We start from the raw sequence: 12,532 nt of genomic DNA, 5'->3' as shown, positions 1-12,532 counted from the left end.
TATTTATTAGAGCATGCACAAGTATTAACTCTTTTGACATTGGGAATTCAACAATATCAAGTTACTATGTGACTTATCCAATTATCATTTAGATATTACTTTAACTTGTCATTTTTGTCTAAGGTTAGAATTGAAAAAAACTAATCAATTTATGTCTTGATTTCCTAAGGTGACATTTATTATGTGATAATTTTTTTTTGTTAAGGTGACACTTATTATGAAACGAAGAGAGTAAGTTGTAATTTTTCTCATATCAATTTATTAAAAAATAAAACTTCAAAAAATTATGAAGACTTATAAAATTTTTGAATTTCAAAAAGTAAAAAGGTTACATAAATTGAGATAAAAATGAAGTATATCCCTAGTGAAATGTTACCTCGTAAATTACCATTTACCTCAAAAGCATCACAAGAACATAAATGGGGTACATGTTCCCATGTCCCACGTGCTGATCACTGTTTCTGAGTCAGACAATGACTTGAAATTTAATCCAACAACACAATCAACCAAAGACTTATCTTCCTCAAAAAAATAAAATAAAATGTGCCACATAACCCCTCTAGATTCTTCCATGCAACAGTGTTTATGTATATACATAACACCAAAACCTCAAAAGTGAAATATGGGAAACTATTTGGTGACAAACCAAAAATTTCCCTAGCAAAGAAAGGTTAGCTCAGTAAGAAAATGAGGCAAAAACAGAGAGTTATGGGATTTACTTTACAAGGGTGGTTGCCCCTCTCTGTTTACCCTATGATTTTTCAAAAACAAAAAAAATCATAAACCAACAACCCTTGGATTCATTTTAATTTCCTGGTAATTACTGGATCATTGTACATGCAATACTACTATATTACTCAAAAACTACATCCATATGCTGTTTTTAATGTCTCTGTTTCTTGGTCTTTGTTGGTTGTTTATCTCCTTCTTGATTCAATGCTAATAATAGAGGCAGTGATGATAATGATGTTTTATTCGGATTAATTCTGGGCTAACCGGGTCGGGCATGGAGACTATCCGACCCGTATCTTGGCTTGGCAAATCTGCAGCCATGGCGTGGTCGCCTCTCCTTCGTCCGATCTCTTTGCACATCTGAGCCTCTAATTACTGAAAAACACACAAACTAAAACTTATTGTTCTTTCAAAATTTTAATTACTTTTTGCTCCAACAAAGTTTCAGCTTAAGCTTCAGTGTCTTCACTCTACTTTGGTATGCTACTTCTTTTTTTTTTTTTTTTTTTCACATGTTACTCAATAGTTTATCTTAATTTAAGCTCCCCTTATATTGATTTATGTAATACACTATTCTTTTTAATCTGTCTCAAAATTGAATAATTCATTTCTACTCCCTCCGTTTCAATTTAGGTGGTACCGCGTGACTAGGCATGATATTTTAGAAAGAAATGAAAGATTTTAAGTTTGTGGGCAAAATCATCTCATAAAATTAAATTATTTTTATAAAAAATGATATTATTTTTGAGACGGAAAAAAATGTGTGTCACGGGGCAGAGGGAGTATATTTAAAATAATTTAATTTAAAATTTATTTTTTATCTTTAAATGAAATGAGTTACTGTCACGTATATATCTATCGCTTATTTTAGATTACAAATTTTTTAAAAAATCTTCTTTTTTTTTTCTTACATAGTCAAACTATATACAACATAAATTGAGACGGCGGGAGTAAGCTCAAAGTACAGTAAATAACCTGCTATAATTGTCAATTAGTGTAACAAGATCTTACAACATTGGTGTTGAACACATGAAATTTTGTTTATTTTTTTTTTCATATCTATTTTGTTTATTATTTGTTAATTTATAACTATATCTTGTAATAGAAGAAAGAGAAAGAGTTAAATATCGTTTTAAGAAAGTATTTCAAAGCTATGCTTGTTTTTCAGCCTTCATTTTTGTATTCTTGATTTATATTTTTCCAACAGCTTGGCCCTGTTTGTCATAGATATAATAAAAAAAAAAAAATCACTTGTTTTTGAAATTTTGGAGTTGGAGTTGTGTCTGTGTTTGGTCATAATTTTTAAAATTATAGTTTTTGATGAAATGTAAATGTAAAAAAGTGAAATTTTTTTAAAAATAAATTTTTGAAGTTTTTGATATTTTGGAATATAATTTTGTATTTGAAATTCTCGATCAAATGCTGGTTTCGAAAAAAGTGGAAAAAAAATTAAAAAAAAGTGAATAATTCTTATGGTCAAACGGGGCTTAGTGTATGCTAAAAGTCTAAAATCAAGTACTCTAATAAAAATAGTTTCTAAACTCTTGAGTGTAAATATTTACAAACTTAAAATCATACGGGCAAATGATAAATACATAAGAAAACAAATAGATGGAGTCATAATGAAATTCTTCATATAAGATGAAAATGGAATTATGAGGGCGATATTAAGCCTTTTAATTTGCAAAAATTCTGCTTGAGAATTTTCCGTGCTAATATTCATTTTTGGGTATAGAAATCAAAGAAAAAGAAAGATAAATGAAAAGTACAGATACTTGTGCTTGATATTTTATTCAATTTGAGAAGAAGGCAATTGTAATGAATTATATAACCCAATATATCAAATGCATTGAACCGATTAATAAAAGAACTGAGTTGGGTGCTTTATGTGTATTTTTATGAAGTATGTATTTTAAATACTTAATTACAAATCAATATTAATATGTCTTATATATACATTATATTTTAAATACCTAGTAAAAAGATTAATTATAAAAGTACGCTTGTCCAATCAAAAATGCTATTGTATATCTTTCTTTTTTTTCTCTCTCAATGGTCAAGGGGAAGACCAAAAATTCCCTTCCAAATTATAACCCAGCTTTAGCAAGGTAATTTGTCCAGTGAAAGAGATAAGAAAGAGGACGGCCCATTATGATTAAGTCCAGGCACAACTGGGCTTCGTTCAGGCCCATGCCATAGCAAGCTATTTCTCCCACATCGAATGAGAAAGCTTCTTAGCTGAGTTTATATGGCAGAACATTAACACCTGTACTTGTCCCTTCGGGGACATCCGATAAAATTGGAACGATACAGAGAAGATTAGCATGGCCCCTGCGTAAGGATGACACGCACAAATCGAGAAATGGTCCAAATTTTTTTCCCAATCATTTTTTTGGGTTTTGCTTTTTTGCGCCTACTAATATGATGATAATTTAGAGATTTTTCTCTTTCAAGCATCGTTACGGGTAAAAGAGTTAGCATAGGTACAGACAGCCCGATCTAGTCAGTGAGCTTAGTATGTCCGCTTTCGATTCAATATCTCTCTTAACACCCAAAAGACAAAAAAATTTCCCAATCATTTTTTTGGGTTTTGCTTTTTTACTCGACCTGTTCTATAATATTTCGGTTCTATATCATATATGTGATTTATTTAAGCAATCTCTTTGAGTTTTTCAATAAGTATATATTAAAATTTGCTTTCTGCACCTACTAATATGATAATAATTCAGAGAATTTCCTCTTTCAAGCATCATTACAGATAGAAGAGTTAGCACAGGTACATACAGGCCGATCTAGTTAATGAGCTTAGCATGTCCGCTTTCGATTCAATCTCTCTATTAACACCCAAAAAATTATTTGCCTCTATAACAACATGTCCCTTGTTGATCCCGAGAGACGTTGGAGGTTAGATTAGTAGAAAGATAACCCATAAGCTTCTTCTTCTTAAATTTTATTATGTGAATATGCATGTCAAATACTCTCGGACATTGGGTAATGAGTGCCGTGAACATATGAATTTAACATTTAATAGATAGTGTTAAAATTTGGAACAACATTTGTTGTTGTTGTGCATGTGGTGGTATTAAAAATTAAAGTAAAAGAGGCAACTGTTGTAAATATTCTTCGTATGTTGCTCCTATAAATAGGAAGCACATATGCAATGTTGAGTGGAGTAGAAGTTGTTGACACCCAATTTTGTCCCGCCTCTCCTCCGAAATACCTATTTCGCGCTTCTAATATTTTTGGAAAAAATAAAAATATATATATTATGTTTACTATAATTATTAGCCTCTTATCAATATCGCTATTGCATTATTCTATTAATTATTCTTATTACTATTACCGCATTTTTATTATTATTATTATTAGTATTATTATTATTATCATTATTATTTATTACTATTATTATAAATTCATAATTTTTTATCATTTCGGCATTTTACCAGCTTACGCGCACGCATCGCATTTATCTTTGTATAATTAAATAATAGTATTTATCTTACTGTGGATTTTCGGAATATTATTACACGGCTATTACAACGCCATTTTTTATCTGAGCATTAATGTTTGCGCATTTCATGTCGATCAATATTTTAACACAAGTTATTTAAATAGGTCTCTTATTCAAATTTAGAAGCCGAACTATTTCTTGCACTCAGTCCGTATTTTGACTTATCGGACCCCAAACCAAAGTCCGATTAACCCCTAATATTTTTGGACTAGTCCGTATCTCTTATCTCAATTTTTAGAATAATCCGTGTTTTAATTTATTAGCCTATTCTCTTAATACCCAGTCTAAAAAATTGACCCAGTCCATTTATGGACTGGGTCCGACCCATTTTCGTCCAAAAAAGGGGGAAACCCTCAGGGCTTCCCCACATTTTCACCCGCCTCCTTCTTCCTTCCGCCTCTCTTCCTCTTCCCCCCAAAAAACCCTAACGCCGCCCCTCCTTTTCCCTCTTCCATCACCGCCATCTCCACCACACCCATACCCCCTTCGTGACTCCCACTTCATCACCGACACCTCTGACACACCCCACGCCGCACCACACCTGTCTCCACCATCATCATCTCCACTCGCTACTGTCACTCCCACGATTACCTCTGTCCTCCACTTCACCTTGTCGTTCCCCACTTCTCTCTTTCATCGTCATCGTCTCCCCCACGACGCCTCCACTACACCATGCGTCTGACACCATCACGCCACTGCTACACCCATGCCTCTCCGACATCCCACTCAACCTTGTCCCCCCGCTCTTCTCTCTTTCCTCACTCATTTTTTTTTCGTAGCAAACCCTAATTGTTCTTATAAATACTCAATTTTAGGTTCCATTTGGGGAGGCTGGGGAGAGGCGAAACCCCCTAGGATCTGAGGTTCTTTTTTTGGTAAATCCCCAAGAATCGATTTTGGATCGATGAAAGCCCCAAAGAAACTGGAATATTTTTCGATCCCTCAAGAACTAGGTCTTCTTTTTCAGTTACAAAAATTCCCAAAATATTGAATTCTTCGGCTTCGAATACCTCTAAAATACCAGTCCCTAATCGTACGAGGTCCCCTGTAAAATATCAGTTTTTTTTTCATTTTCTAGACATTGTCTCGAACATTAAATTCTCTTCTGTTTTGCTTTAATATTTGTTTGAATTCGAGCGCGTGCAAGTTCGGATTTAGTGGTGTTCGAGGATAAATCGAGACTCCGCGCCTCATTTCGCTGCACCTGAAGAAGGTCAGAAAACTCAATTCCTTTCATTTATTTTCAGTTCTTGCACATAATATGTTTGTGCGCTTTATGCTGTTTTAGTTTAATTGTCGTTAGGGTATGCTTAAAATGCCAATATGATGTGGTTTGTTGTTTTCATTTTTTGATTGTTTGGGGCTGGTTTGCCTTCATTATGCCCTAGTCTAGTTCAAAACATGTTTGTGAGTTAGCTGTTACCAAATTATATCAAATGTGATTAGAGTGTTTGTTTAAGATAAAAAAAAATGTGAATTAGCTGTTACCTGGCCGTTTAATAAATATGTACAAAAAATAGTAGCCTGTCCTCTATCCCATAATCCTTTTTCTCTTATACTTTATAGCATCTGCTGTTTGAGTTGCTTTTTCTGTTAATTATGTGATTAGCATGATGTTAATTATGTGACTAGTATGCATTTATCAGTTTGAGGGAAACTACATAATGCGATTATGCTTGGATTATGATTTTGCTAAGCAGCTTATCTTCTTCTTTTTAGCTTGATTATGTAAATTAAACATTGTTTAATGTACGTTAAGTATTTTGGTCCTGTTTTGGAGATTATATGCTCACTTTGTAAATCTGATAATGTTCAGAGGATTATTTAAAGCTATTTTTAATTCATGTTTTAATCAGTTTAACTTCGGTTTTAATAATGTTCATACGCTCACGTTTCAGTTTAGTTTTTCCAGTCTAGTAGTTAACAGTCTTACATGTTTATGTGTTAATGTGGTCTGCTTTGATTTCAGTTTATAAATGCTCATATGTTCATGCGTATCTGTCATTCCAGTCAAGTCGATTGTGTGTATTCTGTTGTTAATTAATCTAGTTTTAATTAGCAGCTTGATAGGATTCGCATATATTTTGTATTTAGCTAATAGTGGTTCAATGATCGATAACATAGTTGCTGCTAATATGATTCTCAAATCTTAATACATGTGTAGTTGGGATTCCACTTGCAGAATTCCTTTTGTTATGACGACTTCAAAACTAACTAACTTAAGCGATCGAAATTCATTTCTGTAATCAGCCTACTCTTTGTCCTTTCGGTTTAAGCCATAATGTTGAATGAATCGATATGGCTAAGTTTATGATGTGATTGTCGATCTCTTATCCCACTCTATCTCTTTCTTTGTGAAATACTAATTTTAGAAGTCTTGTTTTAAAGTTTTGGTTTGGGCTAGACGCTGATGTTCAGATTAGTGTAATGAATCCATAGTATTAACCTCTACAATTCTAAGTAGAGATGAGGCTATGTATTTCTTAAAATACTAGGAACCAAGTTTTCCATATTCGTCTAGATTATTCTGAAAATCATGTTTGCAACGTTGTTATGCGCACATAATGCATCATGTGTTTGCTGGTCCATTTCGCCTCTTATGTTAAAACTGTTCGGCTCATTGTAAAACATAATGCTCCTTTAGACGTTCAATAATATCCTAGAATTGTTGGTGCACACTAGTTACTTTGCCGCTACCCTTTTGGTGTCGAAACTGCTGCTGCATGTTAATCACTTTGCTGCTTCGTTTTGAGCCAGGAAGTATTGCCTTTTAACTGTTTGTTTTTTTCTTTATTCACGGCCTCGAACTGCTGTAATCTTAGTCATTTTATTGTACACTTTGGGCCGTGAACTGCTGCACTTTTTTTAAAAAATGTAATTTCTGTCCGGATTTGGAACTAAATTTCTACTTCATTCTGAGCCTAATTACTGTATTTGAGGCTGAGAACCCCTGCGTGATTCCTCTGTTTCCAGCCCCCACCCTAATTGAATGTAATATCCTGCTTCGGTCGTTAGTATTTGTCTCGTGTCACGTATGCTTGTTTGGAACTGAACTTGTAGTCGAAGTAATTAGCTATCCAGGTCTTTTCTTTCTTTTAAGGTTGCTTTTCTTTAAATTTCCACCAATTTGAATGCTAATCCGGTTTATGATGTTATGGGTTCAATTTCAGTGTACTATTAGTGATAGTTGCCTAATTTTTATACTTCTTAGTCTGGACATTAGTCGTGTGCCCCCTGTGTTTTCTCTTTTACTTTTGAAGTCATATTAAGGATCCATTAGCTTATAACAGATCTGCCACGCAACAGTGCATATCTTTCTTTGTCTCTTTTTTTTAGAGTTCGTTATTTGCATGCATTTCCTGGTCACTGATCTTCATTTTTTTCTTTACATGTACACATCGAGAAATGGAGTCCCAATTCGGGACTCGTCCTCCTTCACGTTTGATGTTGGGTTAAAAGCTCAACGCAATTTCTCTTCTTGAGTCAGCCAATCCGCAGCCAAACCAGGAAATAAAATTTGGGCTTAAGCCCAATAAATGTGAACAACAACAGTACCGCGACAACAAACATTATTATTGGGCTGGAGCCCAGTGCAAACGGATCACTGCAATCCAAATGGGCCAAGCCCATTTATCTTATACCTATTCTATTTTCTTATTTATTTCTACGTGCACTTAACTTATATTGTATGACTAACATTTGTGCTTGTTAATTAAGAGAAACTTTAGACATTAGGGGTTTTAGTCTAGTAATGGGTAGTTAATTTCACAAATCACATTCACTTCTATGTTTAAAACTATTCATTGTATCTATAATATTTATTTGAGTAATTGATTTTCGAAATAGCATGACTACATCATTTGGCCAAAGGAACCACAATTTATGCTTACTATCACATACATTTCAAAACGTCACTAATACACATAATAAACTCAAGCATATTTTATGAATATTGGTTTCAAGGTTCGCCCAATTATATATTTTAACCAGGCATAATTAAATAATGTTTGAAAGAGAAAGAAAACTCACTTCCTTTTGCTTTTTCATTTAAAGAATAGTCTAGATTTTTCTACATATTCATATCACACTATCTTATTCAAAGTTTAAATTTGCGAAATCTTCTATTAAAACTATTACTCATATGCAAATTATCTTTTACAAGTTTTATTTTAAACGGTATTAGTATCTAAAATTATATCAACATATTTTTTAAGTGTTACTTAACATTTCAAACCTTCTTTTGCCAAACGTCATTTGAAATTTCCTTCCTCTATAAATTAACATATTTTCTATTCGTCTTATTCTAGCTAATATTTCTCATTTTAAACCTTAGTAATATCTATAAGCATTATTTTAAATAACATTATTACATTTTATCTTCCTAAACATTAGCAATAACTTACCAAATTATTTTCTTAAATATTATATTTGCATCTTTAGCCCTAATTAATTAATCTAAGTTTGGTCGGATAACCGTAAGTTAACGGATTCTAAAGAATGCCTAACCCCTTCCCTTTAGGATAATATAGAGCCCTTACCTAGAATCACACTGGTTTAGCAGACTATTAATTGAGGTTTAGTTCTAACTTTGCCTTAGCTAATATCTAGGTGTCCTAATTCACCGTTAAATTAATTAGGTGGCGACTCCTTAACACAAATAAACAGGAATCACCAATACGTCATACTCCTTAAATCCAACCGGGTTAAAATGGGGTGTGACAGAAGTAATATTAATACAAAGCAATAGTTACGTACTATCTTACCTATTTCATCATTTAGTACCTTTTGTACTTTATGAATTAACTTAGTCTTTATTTTATACAACGTTATCAGCACGAGACTCTGTTATCTCGAGCAAATACTTTAAAGGTCTCGAAGGTATTGACTTTCTTTTTCCCTTTACTAATAGCAAATCTTACTAAACGTGAATTTGTAGCCTTAGATATATCCGGCAATAGATATGTCTTGGATTCTTGATGCCGAGATTCACCTTAATGCGATGGGTCTGGCAAACACCATCAAAGATAAAAATGAGACATCAAACCAAGACCGTGTCAAGGCAATGATATTCTTCCGCCATCATCTTGATGAGAATTTGAAAATGGAATATCTCACGGTTAAAGATCCTCTTACGCTATGGAATGATCTGAGAGATAGATATGATCACCTGAAGATGGTCATACTACCGCAAGCAAATTATGATTGGCTCCATTTAAGGCTACAAGATCTTAAATCTATTAAGGCATATAACTCTGCAATGTTTAAAATTATTTCTCAGTTAAAATTATGTGGTCAAAATGTTACTAAGCATGATATGCTGGAGAAAACATTCTCCACTTTTCCTGCCTCGAGTATGCTCCTGCAGCAGCAGTACCGAGAAATGAGGTTCAAGAAATATTGTAAACTCATTGCACATCTTTTAGTTGCTGAACAACATAACGAATTATTAATGAAAAATCATGAAAGTCGACCCACTGGTACTGCCCCATTCCCTGAAGTGAATGAGGCAAATTTTTGTCATTCTAGGCGTGGAAGAGGTCGTAGCCCCAGTCGTGGTCATGGTCGTGGTCGAGGAAGGAATTTTAATCATGATTCTCGTCTTGCACCAAATAATACCCTTCACCACCAGCAGTGTAAAATGAAGGATGAAAAGCATGAAGCTGTGCAAAAGAAAAATTCAGAAAATAAATGCTTCCGATGTGGAGGAAAGGTGTCACGACCCGACTAGGGGGCCGCGACGAGCACCCGGTGCTATCCCACCCGGGCACCCCTTGACATACTTTCACATAACATCTAGGGGAGCCACATAGTAAAAACATACATTTCTATCCATCAATCATACTAGTCCCCTTTGGACAACAACCTCTTTATATCATCACAGGCATCTATGCCACATCAATATACACGGGCCGACGAGGCTAACAAAATGGTATACAAAATATAGGCCGACAAGGCCAAACACATCTAACCACACACACATGTCTACGAGCCTCTAAGAAGAGTATAACATATCACATAAGCGGGACAGGACCCCGCTATGCCCATAATTATGTACACAAAAGAATAAGTACCCAAAAGTTATGGCTCTGAATGAAATGGAGCTCTGCTATGTAATCTCTGAGAAAACGGCTATGGATCAAGCCTGTCTCCCTGTGCACCTGCGGGCATGACGCAGCGTCCATAAACAAAACGACGTCATTACGAAGAATGTACTGAGTATGTAAAGCATGATCAATATCAATATAGAAGCATAGATAGCAACATAAGAAATAACATAGAATGGGAGATGACAATATCATCGTTATATGCACTTACTTGCCTTTCTTAGGAACTTTCCATTTCTAATACGTGTTTGTGTACATACATCATTATCCGTATTCATAATAGTACCCGTACCATATTTGTGCTCGTATTCGCATACATGCCCCTCATTCACATTTATATACATAGCCATATCATATTCGTATTCATATCATGTACATAGCATTTACATAGCATACCCGACCACGTAGGATCGATGTTTCATACATACTTGGACAACCAAGGCTCAAGGTTACTCATACCTGGCCCTACCAAGGCCTCAGGGTTACATCTACCTGGCCCTACCAAGGCGTCAGGGTTGTCCGTACCATCTGCAGAGGTGTGCGCGCGTTTCGTAATCGTATACATACTTATTTACATATCATACCCGGCCTCATAAGCTCGGGGTTCCATAATATTCATACATAGATACATACACATACTAGCTCATAAGCATCATCGTCATCGATATCATTATCACTGTTATCGTCATTCGTCACATCTGTCTTTATAGGCTTACTCGTTATACGAGAAACTAGTACGATCGTAGCGTATCAAGAATCGTGAGCTTACTAGCTCGGAAGATCAAATCATTTGAAAGACATCATAGACTTATAGAAGATTTAGGCGTTCGGCCAAAGAAACATGCCTTATGAAAGAAGGGTTAGCCTTACATACCTTTTCCGTTCAACTACTCTACACTTGCGCGTTCTCCTCCAATGCTAGAGTTTCTATCTTCATTGAAGTCATACTATCATTAGAATCGATAGCTAGCATATATGACTAAAGCTAGAGAAAATCGGACAACATCTCCTTTATTTATACTACATTCCTCCATAACGTATATCAACTCCCAAACGTCAACAATACATTCACAATACCATAACAATGGCCATTAATCATTTACATTAACCACATTATCTAGATTTCTTAATTCGCCCCCAATTCACCCATATTCATGGTCATATCACCTGAATTCGTTCATTCATATACAATGCCCATTTTCATGATCTTAACATCATTTATAACACATTCATATCACAACACAACAAGAATCATGGTTCAATTCAAACTATCTCTCAAAATGTCACTATTCATCATCCATAACCCATATTTCTATACTCATCTAATGTCCAAGCATTTTAACTCTCAACTACCTTGAACCACATATAAATACCATAAATCTTACCTTAGAGGTTGTAGGAACGAGCCTTGGTCGAAATACTTCACTTGAGCAAAAACCCTAGTTTTCCTTCAATAAGATTTTCTTGACTTGAATAATCTTAATGGGTTTCCTTACACTTGATTCACTTGATTTGTGTTGTTGATGAATAATAATCCTTGAAATCTTGTGGAATAAATGTAGAGAGATGTTTTAGAGAGAAGGGATGAAATGTGGAAATGAAATAATAAACTTGGATCCCTTATTTAATGACTTAAAATCTGGTCTGGAGTGAACAACACAGTGGTCGTAAATTTGGTTTACGGTCCATATTCCGATTTACGGTCCGTCCTTTGTGGTCGTGTTTAATCATAAGAGAACCAGAAACTCAAGCTGAGACGTGGTGATTTACGGACACAGTTTACGGGCCGTAAACCACTTTACAGTCCGTATTTCAGGTCGTATTTAACCATTTGATCATTTGGCAGAAATTTGAAGTTTTTGGAAGCTGAAATACGACATGGCAGTTTACGGACCGTATACCACTTTACGGTCCGTATTTCATTTTACGACCAAATGGCCAAAATGCAAACCTGCAACTTTTCACATTTTCAAAACCTATAATTAGTCATTGTGGAGCATAACCTACCTTTCATTGCAATTGCCTTTGAAATCTTACTTAGGGTCGTCAAACGTTATTTCTTACTCATGAAAACATCGGATACTCGTACTCCTCGCGGGTCCATTCACTTGGACAACAATGGAGGATTTTTCCGAAGTGTAACAAAAGGGGCACTGGTCACGTACCTGTCGTACGCCAAAGCACC

At 34.7% G+C, this 12,532-nt stretch overlaps 1 non-coding gene across 1 annotated transcript; it reads left to right on the top strand.

Moving 5' to 3' along the window:
• The first annotated feature begins 3,006 nt into the window (after positions 1-3,006).
• LOC132604677 (U6 spliceosomal RNA) lies at positions 3,007-3,109 on the top strand. The gene has a single exon (XR_009568792.1). It is a non-coding gene; the product is annotated as a U6 spliceosomal RNA (small nuclear RNA).
• The last annotated feature ends 9,423 nt before the right edge of the window (positions 3,110-12,532 follow it).

The sequence above is a fragment of the Lycium barbarum genome, chromosome 7, assembly GCF_019175385.1.
Source record: "Lycium barbarum isolate Lr01 chromosome 7, ASM1917538v2, whole genome shotgun sequence".
Classification (NCBI taxonomy): Eukaryota; Viridiplantae; Streptophyta; class Magnoliopsida; order Solanales; family Solanaceae; genus Lycium; species Lycium barbarum.
This window is presented reverse-complemented; position numbering and strand designations above follow the sequence as displayed.